Raw genomic sequence first — 18535 nt, 5'->3', positions numbered from 1 at the left:
TTCTGTACACACCTCTTTGAGAGGGACACACATGAATCGTGATTTATTAGAATACTCTATTTGCTTCACTTATATCTTTTGAGCTAGGCAATTTTTCTCTAGTGCTTCACTTATATCTTTTTAGAGCACGGCGGTGGCTCTATTTTATAGAAATTATTGAGCTCTCATACTTCACTTATATTATTTTGAGAGTCTCTAAACAAAAAGGTAATGTGCTTTGGTTAAAATTTAGTCCTAATATGATAGGCATCCAAGAGGGATATAATAAAAACTTCATATAAAGTGCATTGAATACTATAAGAAGTTTGATTCCTTATGATTGTTTTGATATATAAAGATGGTGATATTAGAGTCATGCTAGTGAGTAATTGTGAATTTGAGAAATACTTGTGTTAAGGTTTTTGAGTCCCGTAGCATGCACGTATGGTGAACCGTTATGTAACGTAGTTGGAGCATGAGGTATTTTTTGATTGTCTTCCTTATGAGTGGCGGTTGGGGACGAGCGATGGTCTTTTCCTACCAATCTATTATGACGCCCGGATAATTAGGCTACATTAATTACCTGCTAATGGGGCCACGTCACCACGATCACTGTTGTTAATCTCCCGATGATTCAATCCCGTTCAAATTCAAAATTCAAAATCAAGGCAAACATTAAAACTAAAATGTTAAAAATGGAACAAATAAATCCTAAGTAATAATGGTGGAGAAACCACACTTTTATAAAATGTGTAAATACTCTAAAATGAGAAAAACAAATATTAAACTAATTTATTTGGGAGCCCAAGTTATTCTGGCATTAGAGTAAGTAGTAACACTATTTTAGGAACTAATTTAGTATTTTATAAAATATAGTAAATAGAAAGTGAAATAAAACAGTAAAAAGAAAATAGATAAAAGAAAAACAAACCAAAAAATAAATAAAAAGAAAGCCCCCCCCCACTGGGCCACGGCCCAGCTGGCCTCTGGACCCACGAGGCCGGTCCTGTTGGCCCAGCCACCCCCACCTGCGCGCTAACCCTAGCTCGTCATTCGCCTCCACCTGCACGACCCCCCACTTCCCCCCGATCCCCATCTCTCCCCTCGTCTCCCTCCACCTCATGCCGCATGCATCGTGCCTGGGAGAGGAGCTCCCTGCGCCTGATCCCCTCGCCAACCACGACGCCTCCGCCATGTCTCCCTCTGCTTCTCCTGCTGTAGAGCACCGCCGCCACCACGAGTGCCCCCCTCCACAGTCACGTCTCCTCTGCCCCGTCCGTCGTCTTCCTTCCTATAGCACCGCCCCAGGAAAGGAGTGCCGCGCCGCGCGGCCCACCAACATCGCCATGTTCCCCGGTCCGTCGACGCCGCCCCATCCCACGGCCTCCTCCTCGCGGCTCCTCTTCGTCAGCACCTCTGCTTCGCCCTCGCGCCTGCCAGGCCGTCTGGCTGCCGGACCTCGCCGGCAGGATCCCGCCGGCCTCCTCGAGCGCTTCCCCGACACGCCTCGAGCTCGCCCCTACGCTCCATGCGAGCAACCACCACGGTTCATCTTCTTCCCCCTATTTTCCCTTCTTCTTAGACGTCGTAGTGTTGTGCACGCCTTCCCCGTGCTCAAGCCAACCGCGCAGCCGCACGCCCGAGCTCTGCCCCGCCACCCGTGCTCCACTGCCTCTTGCCACGTCGACCCTCACCAAGCCGCAGCAGCCTGCCCGCGCAGCCCGTGCTTGCTGACTGCCTCGCGTTGCCCCGCCACACCGACTCCGGTAGCCACCCGCGCCACCGCAGATGTCGACTCCGGCAAAGTTCGGCCACCCCGTGACCACCGGTCAACGTGGCCGACCACCAGCTACCCATCGGTCCCCTTCGCGCATCAAACCAGCGCCCGTAGCGCAAGCCCGGCGGGTTCCCGTGTTGCTACCGTCGCCGACGCACTGTAATTCCTCACTGGCGTTAACCACAACGATGTGGACATCATTAACCCCTCAACCAAATCCCTGACAGCCACTGACATCGGACCCCATAGTCCTAATTAATCTCACTTGTTTTATTTAAAAGTCTATTAAACAAATCACTCAATGACACTTGGGCCCCACTAGGCCCTTTGACCAGTCAAACTGCTGACTGGGACTAGCCCAATCAATGGCAGGTGGGACCCCGTGGCCCACTTTGACCAGTCACAGGGACCAGCCAACTGCTGACTGAGCAGTCAACTGGGACCCACAATCAGCCTCACATACAAATAGCTGGGTACACTAGCCGTGTACCCATAGCAATTTCACTTATTTTTCTTGAAAGTGCGTTATATCGACCAGAGGGGGTGAATAGGCGATTTTTATGAATTCTTCACTGAGGAATTTCATGGTGAGGAAATTCCTGTGTGAAGAACTACTTGCAGTGGAATAAGTACTCAGAAGTAAACATAACAGTCCATGAGCATGGTATTCATGATGAAATGAAAACAAGCACATAGTACAGGAATTGTAAACACAGGATAAAGACAAACAGACTGAAGAAATTGAACTGAGGAAATAGAGAAAGTCTTCCGTCAAAGTCTTCAAACAGATATGAACAAGCACACACCACAGAAATGAGGAAATGAAAGGGTTGAGGAAATGGAACCAGGTAGCTTGCTGAAGACAATGATTTGGTAGACCAGTTCCAACTGCTGTGATAGTTGTACGTCTGGTTAGGGCGGCTAGGTATTTAAACCTGAGGACACACAGTCCCGGACACCCAGTCCTGAACACGCAGCTCGGGACACTTAGTGCTCACCGTATTTCCCTTGAGCTAAGGTCACACAGACCTCACCCAATTCCTCGTGGTAAGTCTTCAGGTGACTTCCAAACCTTCACAGACTCGGTCACTCGGCGATCCACAATTTCCTCTTGGATGCTCTAGACCATGACTCCTAACTGTCTAGAAGATGCATAGTCTTCAAAGGTAACAAGCGTCGGATACACGCAAGATCAATCTCTTCAGTGATGCTTAATCACTTTGGGTTTGTAGGTGTTTGGGTTTGGGTTTTCCTCACTTGATGATTTTCACTCAAAGTCCTCGGAGGATGGGATGCTCTCAAATGACAAGTGTAAGTTTCTCTCGGAGCAGCCAACCAGCTAGTGGTTGTAGGGGGCGGCTATTTATAGCCTAGGGTGCAGCCCGACATGATAAGACATAAATGCCCTTCAATGATATGACCGTTAGTTGGGTAGATATTTTGGGACAGCTGGCGCATAGCACATCAATGGTCGGAATTTTGAGTATCAAATTCCTCAGGGCTATCATGTTCCTCACTATGTAGACAATCCGCACTGGCGAATTCCTAACTCCTCGGTCAGAACAAATTCCTCAAAGACCAGAAGAACTTCATCTCTGTCTCTGAAGAAATTGACTGAACTATATGAGATTTCCAATGGCTTCACTCGAAGGGATTGGTAGGTGTAGGATTTGAGTTGAGCATCACTTGGAAAATTTTCCTGAGTATTTCACCCCCTTTAACAGTACGGTGTTTCCTATGACTCAAGAAAGAGAAAATGAAACTAAGAAAACAAAAGTCTTCATGCTTCATGTTCCTCGAATGAATACCAAGTCTTCAGGATCACACCAATTTCTTCACATTCAAAGTCTTCAAAAAGTCTTCAGAAATCTTCAAAAATCCAAAGTCTTCAGTCGAAGAACTTCATTTTTAGGGGTCGACTTTCTCAGTAAATATCAAACTCCTCATAGACTTATAGACCTGTGTACACTCACAAACACATTAGTCCCTTAACCTATAAGTCTTCAATACACCAAAATCACTCAGGGGCACTAGATGCACTTACAATCTCCCCCTTTTTGGTGATGGATGACAATATAGGTTGAGTTTTCAACGGGGATAAACATATGAAGTGTAAATACTGAAGTTGAGGAATTTGATTGCAATATATAGAAGAACTCCCCCTGAAGATGTGCATAGTGAGGAATTTGCTTTTGAAGCAATGCACACTTTGAAGAGTAGAATCATGGAGATCTCCCCCTATATTTTGTAATTCATACACGCATTTAACATATAATATGAAGAATTTGAAATGCATGATGAAATATGGTGACTGATGTAATTCAGCATGCGTGCATTAACATTAATGAGGAATAAGCATGCAGAAAAACTCAGCAAAAGTATCAGACCACCATAGAGTTTAGGTTTAAAACTCAATCTAGCAAAGTCTTCAAAAGAACGAGAGTTGTAACTTAGAAAAAATGCCCAATAAGTAGACCCGTTTGAAGACTAACTCAAATTTCTCCCCCTTTGTCACCAAATGGCCAAAAGGGATGAAAAATGAGGACTAACGCCCCTGAAGAATATCAAGTTGATGGAGGAGCGCCCGCGTTGTTGGGGTCATTTGTTGTTGTTGTTGTGCCCGCCGCAATGTCGTCCAAGTCTTCAAACTCATCGGTGTCACGGGATGAAGAACATGAGCTGGCCACCAAGGAAGGAACTTTGACTTTCTTGAATTTCTTCGCTGGAGGTGCAGACCAATCAATGTTCTCCTTGAGACCCATTTTCTTCAGATCTTCTTCACCATACAGATGTGATAAGATAGCCCACGTGCGACCGAAAACTTCATGGAGGTAGTAATGGTTTTTCTTCACTGCTGTCACATCCCTGGTCCTGTTATGCACTAGGCTAGACCTCAGGTGTGCATCATGTTTAAATTCAAATGAAATTTGAATTGAGGAATTTTCAAAAGCCTCAGGAAACCTCTAAAAATAACCAACATTTAAATCTTCTCAAATGTGTCCAAGAAAATGTTCCTGTTATTCCATGGAAATATTGGTAAGAGGTAAAATTTAAACCAATATTTTTGGAGTCACAGAGATAATTATTTTGGCCATTTGAATTAATCCAATAACTATTTGCTTTGGATTTATATTTAATATATATTAAATATGACTCCAATAATTCTGGAAGTTTGTGAGTGGCTTTGTATATATTTTAGCAAGCCACATAAAAATCTACAGAATTTATTTAAATGATTTAGTTGCTAAACTAAATCAAAACAAACTACAGATAATAGAAAAAAAGTAAAAGAGAGAGAGCAGAAGGACTTACCTGGCGCCACTTACCTGGCCCAACACTGTGCAGCCAGCAGCGGCCCAGCCCACCTCCTCCCCCTTGTCATCTTCCTCCCCTCGCACCGAAGCAGCTCGGTGGCGAGCGCCGATGCCGCCTCGGCCACCTCCTGCTTCCACCGAGGCGTTCCCGAGCCTCCCCCTCACGCCACCACGATGCCCCGACCCCCTGGAACCCCTCGACCTCTCCCATCGTCTCCCCCCTTTCTTTGGCTCCCTCTCTCCTCCACCGAGCGGAGCCCCGTCGCCACCGACGCCGTTCGCCGCGGCCACCACCACCCTCTCGCCTCCCCGACGCCTCCCAGAGCTCCGCAGTGCCTCCCTCTACCTCCTCAACGAGCCACGAGGCCCCAGACGTGCCGCAACACCGCCCTCGATGTCTTCTTCAACCTCGGGACCGCCGGCCATCTTCGTCAAATTCGTCGGCTCCGGTGCCTCCCCGAGCTCCCCGAGGCCACCGTCGCAACCCCTGTGAGCTCCACTCCGTTTCCCCTCCTTCATTTTGCTCGTTCCCGTGCCGTAGCACCCCGGCCACATTCCCGAGCACCGCCGTCCGCCATGGCCGCGTAGCTCTCCTGACCCGAGCCCCTCTGCTCGAACCCGTGGCACCAGCGCGCTTCTGGTGGCCCGCGGATGCCGTCTGGACCATCAGTTTCTCTCCTAGCGCGCCGCAGCCCAACCCCGCACATGGCCGAACTCCGGCCGCCGCCTCGGGCTCCACTCCGGCGAACCCCGGCCACCCCCGCATCTCCCGTTGGCCCTATTAGATGCGCGCGAGTCCGGGCATCCCGTAGAGCCCCTCCGCCGCTCTTTTGGTCATCGGAGGGCGAATCCCGACGCTCTCCGCCGTCCCTGGCCTCGCCGGCGACGAGCCTCGGGTCAACTCCGGCGAGTTTGACCCGGGTTTGACCCCCCTCTCTCTCACTGACATATGGGCCCACGCCCTTAACTAACCACGGTTAACCCCATGTTTAGTTTAAGTTAATCACAGTGGCCCCACGCGTCAGCTTTGACCGTGCTGACGTGGCCTTTGACCCGGCCCCACCTGCCATTGACACTAACTAGCCCTGTGTCACTGACGTGTGGCCCCCACACGTCAGGTTTGACCTGGACCCGCCCTGTTGACCTGATGACGTCAGGATGAGGTCATGCTGACGCAATAATTCCTTTCTGGAATTAAAATAAATTAGGAAATGATTTAATAATTCCAGAATATATTCTAAACTTCAATAAATCATAGAAAATTAACCGTAACTCCAAATTAAATAATTTATATATGAAAAATTATCAGAAAAATTCAAGGAATCCATCTGTACCATTTTCATGCATGTTAGAACAACTTATCACTACTGTTTAGGACAAATGAACTGAATGACATTTGAATAATCACATATGGAGTTTGAATTTGAATCTTGTATTCAAACCAACTTCATTTAATCTGTTGCTAGTTGCATTAGCTCAAAACACATTCATTTTGCCATGTCATGATCATGCATCATATTGTGCATTGCATTGATTGTGTTCCTTTTTGTGTTGCCGGTATTTGTCCCCTCTCGATAGACGTGATACCGATGATGTGATCGTTGACACTGATGAAGACTCAATGTTATCTTCAGAAGTGCCAGGCAAGCAAAACCCCCTTGTTCATTCCGATACAATCCTACTCTCTCGCTCCTGCTCTCTTTTACTGCATTAGGACAACAACGATTCATCTGTTACTTGCTGCGGTAGCTGAACCCCTTTATCCTTTGCATGACCTGTCATTGCCACAGTAAATAGATGAAACCCACTAGCATGAGTAGGAGTTGTTTGAGCCCTGATGTGCCTACTCATTCATGCTTGTTTGTCATGCCTGCTACTGCTTAGAGTTGAGTCAGGTCTGATTCATCGGGGATGAATCAGAGGTGTGTGAACATGTCCTACTGTGTGTGAGCTAAGTGTGTGAACACGATTTGGTAAAGGTAGCGGTGAGAGGCCATGTAGGAGTACATGGTGGGTTGTCTCATTGCAGCCGTCCTCAGGAACTGAGTTCTGTGTTTGTGATCCATGATTCAGCTACTACCATGCATTGGGCCCTGAAATATGGACCCGCTCGACTTCTTATTCACCCTTGTCCTCTGTCCAGGAGTTGCAAGTAGTTTCTGGTGTTTGTAGTATGCTGGAGGCCGTGGACAGCGCTGACCGTAGGGGTGGGCTGTGATGCGGTAGGCACGTGGCACGGTGTACCGGGCGCCCGTTTGGTGTCTCGGGAACCCTGTTCACATCGTTTGGGGCTGTGAGCGAAACTCCGGCCGGATCTCCTCATGGATGGAACCCGAATAGGCGATAAACCTGGACTAGAGACTTGAGTGTTTAGGTAGGTCGTGGTCTACACCCACGTTGGGCTTTCGCTTGAAGTCTGCCGAGCACATGTCGTGTGCAGACGGCGTAAGTGGTGGAAACATGTATGAAGAAGTACACCCCTGCAGGGTTAACATCATCTATTCGAATAGCCGTGTCCGCGGAAAAGGACTTCTGGGTTGCTTATATCAGTTCATAGACAAGTGAAAGTGGATACTCTAAAATACGCAAGATAAGCGTGAGTGCTATGGATGGCGTTCTCGTAGGGAGACGGGAGCGGATCCATAGTGGTGTATTGATATGGTGAATATGTGGACTCGTGTGCGCCACCTCAAAAGAGTTACTTGCAGTCGTAGTTCAGGATAGCCACCGAGTCAAAGCTGGCTTGCTGCAGTTAAACCCCACCATCCCCTTGTTGATAATGATGCATATGTAGATAGTTCTGATGTAAGTCTTGCTGGGTACATTTGTACTCACGTTTGCCTATTTTATGTTTTGCAGAGAGACTTCAGTCTCACTAGTAGTTCCGCGTGGACTTCGACGTTTAGCTTGTTACCTCAGCTACGATCTTGTGCCCTCGGCAGGATCTGGTAGATAGTCAGGCTTCTCAGCCTTTTTCATTTATAGATGTCTGTACTCAGACATGATAGCTTCCGCTTGTGCTTTGACTTGTATGCTCTGATTGTTGGGTCATGAGACCCATGTTTGTAATATCTCGCTCCTCGGAGCCTATTGAATAAATTACTTGAGTCGTAGAGTCATGTTGTGATGCCATGTTGTATTTGCACATATCGAGCATATTGTGTGTATGTTATTGAAATGCTTGGTATGTGTGGGATCTGACCATCTAGTTGTTTATCTTTAGTAGCCTCTCTTACCGGGAAATGTCTCCTAGTGTTTCCACCGAGCCATGGTAGCTTGCTACTGCTCCGGAACACTTAGGCTGGCCGGCATGTGTCCTTCTTCGTTCCTGTGTCTGTCCCTTCGGGGAAATGTCACGCGATGAATACCGGAGTCCTGTTAGCCCGCTACAGCCCGGTTCACCGGAGTCCTGCTAGCCCAGTGCTACAGCCTGGATTCACTCGCTGATGACCGACACGTTCGATGCTGGGTCATGGATGCCTGTCCCTGTAAGTCTGTGCCACTTTGGGTTTACGACTAGCCATGTCAGCCCGGGCTCCTTATCATATGGATGCTAGCGACACTGTCATATACGTGTGCCAAAAGGCGCAAACGGTCCCGGGCAAAGGTAAGGCGACACCCGTGGGAATACCGTGCGTGAGGCCGCAAAGTGATATGAGGTGTTACATGCTAGATCGATGTGGCATTGAGTCGGGGTCCTGACAGCGTTGGTATCAGAGCTTGACTGCCTGTAGGATTACCAAGCCAAACTGGTCGAAGTTGAGTCTAGAAATTCTTTAGTTATATAAGGGAATTGATTGTGGGATGGAACGTAAGGCTCTTTTTACTCCTTATACCTCATGCCCTTCTGATCTGAGTCATCTTCTCTTCTACGGGGATTAAGAACTAGGCTATCTCTTCTTTCTATTAGGATCACGTGTTACTAATCCGTAGACTTATAAGATTGTTGGATTTAAGCCTCAGTTCAGTTCCTACTACTTCCGTATGTTAATTGTTGATCTCGAAACCTTGATATTGTGCTTCTGAGTGGTTATGCCACCATTTTTGTGAATGTCTCAAATCTTTTCTGAGCATTTACAGCCGTTATGCTGTCCGAGTCATCCCAGGTTTCTAAATAGTCTGATGCATTTGCAAATCCTTTCCTCTGGTTTCGATGTCCTTTATGCCAGCTCAATCACACTAATTGTTGAGTTGAGGTATTCTATTGCCTTGACATTATGTTGGAGTTACTATTATGACCTTAGGTGTCTCAGGGGATCATCTAGTAGCCTAGCCATGATTTATGCTCCAGTGTGATGACTCTGGCCGTCATTATCGAAAGCATCCCGTGATGCCATTTAGTTAGTAGGTATTCTATTCCTGGGTTCTGAACCCGAGATTCACTCTACCTACTTCATGTTGATAGTAATTTGCTAGTGCCTTAGGATATTAGTAACCTTTGCGATAGTCCTTGAAGTCCGTGGTATCTTCTTCTTCCAAATACCATGAACTACTTATGGCAGAAGTTCCTCGTTGAACTGAAATATCACAACAGGATTATTCTTGATGAGTTCTCCATTATATATTGTGACTCTGCCAGTTCTACCTTTCTGCATGGGTTATCCGGAAGAAATTGTTGAACTTGGTTCGACATACTAATCTATGCATCCACAACTCAGAAAATTATATGTTCCTTTGAGTTGTCCCTCTTTAGTTGTCTACTGACCTTCGTCTATCAATTGATAGTCAAGAGTATGCGTGCCTTCGTTTATCGATGCCTATTACTCTTGTGGTCCGTCAAGCCATTCTATCGCGGAATGACTAGGAGAAACAAACTCCAGTACCTCTTCCATATCCAGGATTGGGTCAAAGAAGTTGTGCTCCGCAGATCAAATTGCTAATCCAGCTTTTGGTTCTGTTCTACCTTGGAGTATTACCCCCTTTATGTCAGAATTGTCATGAGAACTGCACCAACTCTCATGAATTTTGACGTAGTGATACTTCTCACCATCATTAGTCATTCCTCGGCCCTCGTGTTGATGCAACCGGAATACCGACAAATGAATTGTGATGTGTGAAATCAATACTCCCAGCAACCTCGTTGCTTGGTAGTTAAAGGATAATAATTTCATTCTTAGCGTGTTGGTTTTTGAATCATCCTTCTAAGACTGATCGTGCTACCTAGTCCTTATTTCGGTGCACCCTTCGATTGATGAGTTAGGATCTTGTCAAGTCCTCACTCATTTGATCATATCGTCTTGCCCTCAAAAGCGAGATTGTTCTCGAGCTTAGTAACATACCGGTGGTTCGTGATTTTCCGAATATCTTCTCGGAAGTATTACCAGGTTGTTCCCTGACTGTTATGTTGAGCTCGTGATCAAGTTGGTTTCTTGTGAACCACCCTTTCTCCAAGAATCGTGTTGGATATCCCTGAGCTAGTTGGTTAAGCTAGACAACAACTTGGAGAGTTGGAAGATAAAAGCTTGCCTGACTTAGTTCGTTCCAAAGGGATATTCTTGTGTAGTGTGTGTTGAAGAAAGATGATATCTTCATCGATTGGTCCTTGTGATCAGTTGCTGGACCTATTGTCTTATCAATCCTTTGATTTGAGTGTGGGCTATCGTCAAATCAAATCAGTACCAACGATGCTCGTAATGTTGTCTTATTCGTGGTTGATCCCTCGAGCATACACCATTACATCTTTGGTCTGACCAATGCTATCACCGTGTTCACTTAACTATGGAATTCCTTTTAAAAGGAAACCCGGATGAATTGTTGTTGAGCCCATTGACAACATCCTTATCTCCTCCATGATTTTGTTGAACATTAAGCTAGTGTTGGAAACTTTTGAAAGCATTTGTTCATGCTAGTTCATGAAGCATATGTTCGGATGTAAGAAGTGACTTCCTCCAGTTCATGTGCATCTGATGCAAGTTGCCGCCGTGGATTCGAGAAAGTCAATGTTGCTTTCTTTGGAATCATTCCAAATCAGTCATGCACACGTGCGAAGAATGCTGTGGTTTGAAGACTTGCAACCTTCAATCTATATGTATCCCTAGCACACCAAGCCACTGATTGATTTGTTCAAGGAGAAGGAGTTTCTTCATAAGAGCTAATCCGGACTTATGTAAGGACTTCGATACCCTCGTTGATGGTTCCCCTCCTGAACTCGGTAGTGTTTTATTATAAGACTACTTTGTGGTCATGCTTGTCTTGGACAACGTGTTCACATGTTTGTAGCAGAACCAGCTCATGTTTTGGAGCTTGCTATCGTAGTTCATTTCCCGAGAATCTCGCAACGTCATCTCGTCGATTTGTGTTGCAAACTTTCGTTTTCTTCCTAGACTCGATGAGTCTGGAATATCCTGACACCAACCAGATCTGAATCTCAGGCAGATATGATGGTTTGGAACATTTCCCAAGAACTATAATATCGGTCCCTCGGAAACCGGTAAAGTGGATGTCGTGGCCAGCACCACCCAGCCGAAAGACCTATTATTGTAGTATCTTGATTGAAGAAGTTGGCCACCTCCCCATAAGGATTTCGTAGGATTTACCTCCCTAGTTGTCCTTATGGATTCTTTGCTCCGAAGTCCGACCTTTTTACTTGATGTTCTAGATATCAAACCATATCTATGAATGGGTACACTAGCACATCAAGGAGAACATTAGAAGCGGAGTGCTAAATGTCTCTCGGTCGATCATCCAGATTTTATTTCCTTGGCCTCGCTAAGGTGAAATCTGAGAAAGTGTTATCCTCCTTTGCATCTGCATCGTCCATCGCTATTCATCATGGTAGTATGTTGTGTTGTCAGCACCCTTGACACGGATGTTGGTAAAACTTGATGATTATGGAAATGCTCAAGTTCTTGAGAGCACGCACAAGCGCTAGTGTTATCGTCGGCACTAACTGGATTGCTCTCAGTTCCTCGGTTATGCTATAACCATTCCAATAGTGGAATAACTCTCTATTGTTGAGCCTCTCCCCAGTTACCAGAATCATTCCCAGCATTTGCATTTTGTTCCCAGCTTGCACCGCCAATGTGCCATTCTACCATGGTCTCTTCCATTTCCGGTGATAAGCAAATTCATCCATTGCGTTGTCTTCAACAAGGTAATCCACATCATCCAAGTCCGAGTATGCCATCCTACTGGCCCCCTCCAAACGATCGTTGTGAATTGCCTTAGGCTGATATAGAGAGTCTCAATGATCTCTATATCAAAGGTAATTCTTTTTGCCACTTAAGATAATAATCTACGAATCACCCTCCTCCAGGATGTTTCATCGTGGTATCATGGCAACTCAACTCCTCGCTACGTTGACAATCGTTTACCACCTTTTAGGTGTGGAATCATTGTCTACCTAGTGAACCTTCGTCATATGTTCCACTCCATCCCTCTAGAGGTATGCTTCGTCTCTCAGCTTGAGAGATGGTTCTATGTCTCATTCCGTGAGTTAATCCTGAGTTGTTCGCGCTTCGAGAAGAACGATTCTTTTAGGGTCTTTCCTTTCCTCTCGTTGTCATGTTAGTTGGAGTTCTCAGAACAAGACGACAAGACAAAGATGGTGTTCAAATCAACGTTCATTTGAAGTGTAACCTGGATCGTGAAGATTGTGCTAGTTTGCGTTCCCCCTTCACCTTACCCTAAGCTTGAATCTCGGGACGAGATTTTTGTTTAGTGGGGGTGAGTTGTCACATCCCTGGTCCTGTTATGCACTAGGCTAGACCTCAGGTGTGCATCATGTTTAAATTCAAATGAAATTTGAATTGAGGAATTTTCAAAAGCCTCAGGAAACCTCTAAAAATAACCAACATTTAAATCTTCTCAAATGTGTCCAAGAAAATGTTCCTGTTATTCCATGGAAATATTGGTAAGAGGTAAAATTTAAACCAATATTTTTGGAGTCACAGAGATAATTATTTTGGCCATTTGAATTAATCCAATAACTATTTGCTTTGGATTTATATTTAATATATATTAAATATGACTCCAATAATTCTGGAAGTTTGTGAGTGGCTTTGTATATATTTTAGCAAGCCACATAAAAATCTACAGAATTTATTTAAATGATTTAGTTGCTAAACTAAATCAAAACAAACTACAGATAAAGAAAAAAAAGTAAAAGAGATGAGAGCAGAAGGACTTACCTGGCGCACTTACCTGCCCAACACTGTGCAGCCAGCAGCGGCCCAGCCCCCTCTCCTCTGTCATCTTCCTCCCCTCGCACCGAAGCAGCTCGGTGGCGAGCGCCGATGCCGCCTCGGCACCTCCTGCTTCCACCGAGGCGTTCCCGAGCCTCCCCCTCACCACCACGATGCCCCACCCCCTGGAACCCCTCGACTCTCCATCGTCTCCCCCTTTCTTTGGCTCCTCTTCCTCCACCGAGCGGAGCCCTCGCCACCGACGCCGTTCGCCGCGCCACCACCACCCTCTCGCCTCCCCGACGCCTCCAGAGCTCCGCAGTGCCTCCCTCTACCTCCTCAACGACCACGAGCCCCAGACGTGCCGCAACACCGCCTCGATGTCTTCTTCAACCTCGGGACCGCCGGCCATCTTCGTCAAATTCGTCGGTCCGGTGCCTCCCCGAGCTCCCCGAGGCCACCGTCGCAACCCCTGTGGCTCCACTCCGTTTCCCCTCTCTCATTTTGCTCGTTCCCGTGCCGTAGCACCCCGGACATTCCGAGCACCGCCGTCCGCCATGGCCGCGTAGCTCTCCTGACCCGAGCCCCCTCTCTCGAACCCGTGCACCAGCGCGCTCTGGTGGCCCGCGGATGCCGTCTGGACCATCAGTTTCTCTCCTAGCGCGCCGCAGCCCAACCCCGCACATGGCCGAACTCCGGCCGCCGCCTCGGGTCCACTCCGGTGAACCCCGGCCACCCCGCATCTCCCGTGGCCCTATTAGTGCGCGAGTCCGGCATCCGTAGAGCCCCTCCCGCCGTCTTTTGGTCATCGGAGGGCGAATCCCGAGCTCTCTCTTCGCCCCTGGCCTCGCCGGCGACGAGCCTCGGGTCAACTCCGGCGAAGTTTTGACCCGGGTTTTGACCCCCCTCTCTCTCACTGACATATGGGCCCGCACTAACTAACCACGGTTAACCCCATTTTAGTTTAAGTTAACCCCACGAGTGGGCCCAACGTCAGCTTGACCGTAGCTGACGTGGGCCCTTTGACCCGGCCCCACCTGCCATTTGGCACTATCCAGCCCCTGGTGTACTGACGTGTGGCCCCCACACGTCAGGTTTTGCCTGGAACCCGCCCCTGTTGACCTGATGACGTCAGGATGAGGTCATGCTGACGCAATAATTCCTTTCTGGATTAAATTCATTCTGGAAAATTTATTCCAGGAATATATTCCTAAAACTTTAAAAAATCATAGAAAATTCAACCGTAAACTCCAAATTAAATAAATTTATATATGAAAAATTATCAGGAAAAATTCAAGGAATCCATCTGTACCATTTTCATGCATGTTAGAACAACTTTATAGCTGTTTTAGCACAAATCATATAAAGGGCATTTAATAATCACATATGGGAGTTTGAATTTGAATCTTAGTATTCAAACCAACTTCATTTAATCTGTTGCTAGTGCATTAGCTCAAAACACATTCATTTTGCCATGTCATGATCATGCATCATATTGTGCATTGCATTGATTGTGTTCCTTTTGTGTTGCCGGTATTTGTCCCCTCTCGATAGACGTGATACCGATGACGTGATCGTTGACACTGATGAAGACTCAATGTTATCTTCAGAAGTGCCAGGCAAGCAAAACCCCCTTGTTCATTCCGATACAATCCTACTCTCTCGCTCCTGCTCTCTTTTACTGCATTAGGACAACAACGATTCATCTGTTACTTGCTGCGGTAGCTGAACCCCTTTATCCTTTGCATGACCTGTCATTGCCACAGTAAATAGATGAAACCCACTAGCATGAGTAGGAGTTGTTTGAGCCCTGATGTGCCTACTCATTCATGCTTGTTTGTCATGCCTGCTACTGCTTAGAGTTGAGTCAGGTCTGATTCATCGGGGATGAATCAGAGGCGTGTGAACATGTCCTACTGTGTGTGAGCTAAGTGTGTGAACACGATTTGGTAAAGGTAGCGGTGAGAGGCCATGTAGGAGTACATGGTGGGTTGTCTCATTGAAGCCGTCCTCAGGAACTGAGTTCTGTGTTTGTGATCCATGATTCAGCTACTACCATACATTGGGCCCTGAAATATGACCCCGCTCGACTTCTTATTCACCCTTGTCCTCTGTCCAGGAGTTGCAAGTAGTTTCTGGTGTTTGTAGTATGCTGGAGGCCGTGGACAGCGCTGACCGTAGGGGTGGGCTGTGATGCGGTAGGCACGTGGCCGGGTAACCGGGCGCCCGTTTGGTGTCACGGAACCCTGTTCACATCGTTTGGGGCTGTGAGCGAAACTCCGGCCGGATCTCCTCATGGATGGAACCCGAATAGGCGATAAACCTGGACTAGAGACTTGAGTGTTTAGGTAGGTCGTGGTCTACACCCACGTCGGCTTTCGCTTGAAGTCTGCCGAGCACATGTCGTGTGCAGACGCTAAGTGGTGGAAACATGTATGAAGAAGTACACCCCTGCAGGGTTAACATCATCTTTCGAATAGCCGTGTCCGCGGAAAAGGACTTCTGGGTTGCTTATATCAGTTCATAGACAAGTGAAAGTGGATACTCTAAAATACGCAAGATAAGCGTGAGTGCTATGGATGGCGTTCTCGTAGGGAGACGGGAGCGGATCCATAGTGGTGTATTGATATGGTGAATATGTGGACTCGTGTGCGCCACCTCAAAAGAGTTACTTGCAGTCGTAGTTCAGGATAGCCACCGAGTCAAAGCTGGCTTGCTGCAGTCAAACCCCACCACCCCCTTGTTGATAATGATGCATATGTAGATAGATCTGATGTAAGTCTTGCTGGGTACATTTGTACTCACGTTTGCCTATTTTATGTTTTGCAGAGAGACTTCAGTCTCACTAGTAGTTCCGCTTGGACTTCGACGTTTAGCTTGATACCTCAGCTACGATCTTGTGCCCTCGGCAGGATCTGATCGATAGTCAGGCTTCTCAGCCTTTTTCATTTATAGATGTCTGTACTCAGACATGATAGCTTCCGCTTGTGCTTTGACTTGTATGCTCTGATTGTTGGGTCATGAGACCCATGTTTGTAATGTCTCGCTCCTCGGAGCCTATTGAATAAATTACTTGAGTCGTAGAGTCATGTTGTGATGCCATGTTGTATTGCACATATCGAGCATATTGTGTGTATGTTATTGAAATGCTTGGTATGTGTGGGATCTGACCATCTAGTTGTTTATCTTTAGTAGCCTCTCTTACCGGGAAATGTCTCCTAGTGTTTCCACCGAGCCATGGTAGCTTGCTACTGCTCCGGAACACTTAGGCTGGCCGGCATGTGTCCTTCTTCGTTCCTGTGTCTGTCCCTTCGGGGAAATGTCACGCGATGAATACCGGAGTCCTGTTAGCCCGCTACAGCCCGGTTCACCGGAGTCCTGCTAGCCCAGTGCTACAGCCTGGATTCACTCGCTGATGACCGACACGTTCGATGCTGGGTCATGGATGCCTGTCCCTGTAAGTCTGTGCCACTTTGGGTTTACGACTAGCCATGTCAGCCCGGGCTCCTTATCATATGGATGCTAGCGACACTGTCATATACGTGTGCCAAAAGGCGCAAACGGTCCCGGGCAAAGGTAAGGCGACACCCGTGGGAATACCGTGCGTGAGGCCGCAAAGTGATATGAGGTGTTACATGCTAGATCGATGTGGCATTGAGTCGGGGTCCTGACAGCGTTGGTATCAGAGCTTGACTGCCTGTAGGATTACCAAGCCAAACTGGTCGAAGTTGAGTCTAGAAATTCTTTAGTTATATAAGGGAATTGATTGTGGGATGGAACGTAAGGCTCTTTTTACTCCTTTACCTCATGCCCTTCTGATCTGAGTCATCTTATCTTCCTACGGGGATTAAGAACTAGGCTATCTCTTCTTTCTATAGGATCACGTGTTACTAATCAGTGGACTTATAAGATTGTTGGATTTAAGTCTCAGTTCAGTTCCTACTACTTCCGTATGTTAATTGTTGATCTCGAAACCTTGATATTGTGCTTCTGAGTGGTTATGCCACCATTTTTGTGAATGTCTCAAATCTTTTCTGAGCATTTACAGCCGTTATGCTGTCCGAGTCATCCCAGGTTTCTAAGTAGTCTGATGCATTTGCAAATCCTTTCTTCCCGTTTCAATGTTCCTTTGGGCCAGATTAACCACACTAATCGGTGAGTTGAGGTACTCTGTTGCCTCGACAAATATGTTGGAGATATTATTATGACCCTAGGTGTCCTAGGGGATCATCTAGTAATTTAGCCATGATTTGTGTTTCCAGTGTGATGATTCTGGCCATCATTCTCGAAAGCATCCCGTGATGCTACTTAGTAGTAGGTATTCTACTCCTTGGGTTTTGAACCCGAGATTCACTCTACTTACTTCATGTTGATAGGGTTTGCTAGTTCCTTTAGGATATTAGTAACCTTTGCGATAGTCCTCGAGGTTCGTGGTACATCCTTCTTCCAATTACCATGAACCATTCTTGGCAGAAGTTCTTCTGAACCAAAAGATGACAACAAGAGTGCTCTCGATGAGTTCTCCATTATATATTGTGACCCTGCCAGTTCTACTTTTCTGCATGGGTTATTCGGAAGAAACTTGTTGAACTTGGTTCGACATACTAATCTATGCATCCACAACTCAGAAAGTTATATGTTCCTTTGAGTTGTCCCTCTTTAGCTGTCTACTGACCTTCGTCTATCAATTGATAGTCAAGAGTATGCGTGCCTTCGTTTATCGATGCCTATTACTCTTGTGGTCCGTCAAGCCATTTCATCGCGGAATGGACTAGGAGAAACAAACTCCAGTACCTCTTCCCTATCCAGGATTGGGTCAAAGAAGTTGTGCTCCGCAGATCAAATTGCTAATCCAGCTTTTGGTTCTATTCTACCTTGGAGTATTACCCCCTTTATGTCAGAATTGTCATGAGAACTGCACCAACTCTCATGAATTTGATGTAGTGATACTTCTCACCATCATTAGTCATTCCTCGGCCCTCGTGTTGATGCAACCGGAATACCGACAAATGAATTGTGATGTGTGAAATCAATACTCCCAGCAACCTCGTTGCTTGGTAGTTAAAGGATAATAATTTCATTCTTAGCGTGTTGGTTTTTGAATCATCCTTCTAAGACTGATCGTGCTACCTAGTCCTTATTTCGGTGCACCCTTCGATTGATGAGTTAGGATCTTGTCAAGTCCTCACTCATTTGATCATATCGTCTTGCCCTCAAAAGCGAGATTGTTCTCGAGCTTAGTAACATACCGGTGGTTCGTGATTTTCCGAATATCTTCTCGGAAGTATTACCAGGTTGTTCCCTGACTGTTATGTTGAGCTCGTGATCAAGTTGGTTTTCTT

The sequence above is a fragment of the Triticum aestivum genome, chromosome 3A (assembly GCF_018294505.1).
Source record: "Triticum aestivum cultivar Chinese Spring chromosome 3A, IWGSC CS RefSeq v2.1, whole genome shotgun sequence".
NCBI classification, from domain to species: domain Eukaryota; kingdom Viridiplantae; phylum Streptophyta; class Magnoliopsida; order Poales; family Poaceae; genus Triticum; species Triticum aestivum.
The sequence above is the reverse complement of the archived record's forward strand: the minus strand, read 5'-3'. Positions refer to the sequence as shown.